Here is a 1033-nt window from a genome sequence, read left to right as displayed (position 1 = left end):
TAGGTTTAAGGGTGGGGTAAGGTGTAACTGCTTTATTTACACACAGGTATTATTTAACAATATAAGTACAGTGTAAAAACATACATTCATTCAATAAGTGCATTGTTTCAAATCATTAACTTAAATGTTAGTTCATACTAGTAGTTAAAGACACTGAATATAATGTGGGACCAGAGAACCTGTTTAGAAAACACACCACATGAACAATCACATTCAATTCTTGCAATGGAGTTTAGTATTGCTCGATAGAAATATGACTTTCCAGAATGGCTCCACCCTAAGTAACTATGACACTATGCTATTTACAACTTGATTGCCCTCTTATGATCAGAGCTCAGCCCTCCATATGCCGTCACATGGGTCCAAAGGTCCAGCACTTCACTGTTACAAATCTACATTCTGTAGATTGATATTTACATCACTGGTGTATGTTTGTGCAGGTTCACATTGTCTTTCTGTTGAGTTTTGATAAGCTTTCATTGTACAAGACAATTTAACTTGAAACTTTGTTTTCATATTATTGCTCTCATGTGTTTTGTGGAATTTATAATCTACTAATAACTTTTTTGTCACTGTTCAAGATTTCTGATATGGAGGGCAGAGCTTCCTTGTATCTATCATTATGGATGCGTTAGTCAGGGAGCAAAGTCAAAGTATCATAAACACCTGTTGTCTCCCAGCAGGCACCTGAGGACATTTCTTTCGAAACACTGACACTGGGGATCAATTCTGAATTCAAAGAAGAGGAGCAGAAAATACTTCTTGATCAGGAGACTTCACAAAATATCCACAGGTAAAAGTAGCTCGCATTGGATTTGTTATGGTTAATGTTTTGAAAGTGTAGATGGTTTTGTTTTGTTATCTAGTATATAGATGGATAAGACTATTATATGATTCAGGGAATGTGTACGTGTATTTTAGACGCCATTTTGTCTTTTTTTTCATGAGCCTCTCATTAATTTAACCTGGAAATAATTGATTATTACATTCTCTTTGTTTTAATATTCAGGCTGGGGGACAGAAGGACTCAGTC

This window comes from Scardinius erythrophthalmus (assembly GCF_964197995.2).
Source record: "Scardinius erythrophthalmus genome assembly, chromosome: 12".
In the NCBI taxonomy this organism is placed as follows: domain Eukaryota; kingdom Metazoa; phylum Chordata; class Actinopteri; order Cypriniformes; family Leuciscidae; genus Scardinius; species Scardinius erythrophthalmus.
This window is presented reverse-complemented; position numbering follows the sequence as displayed.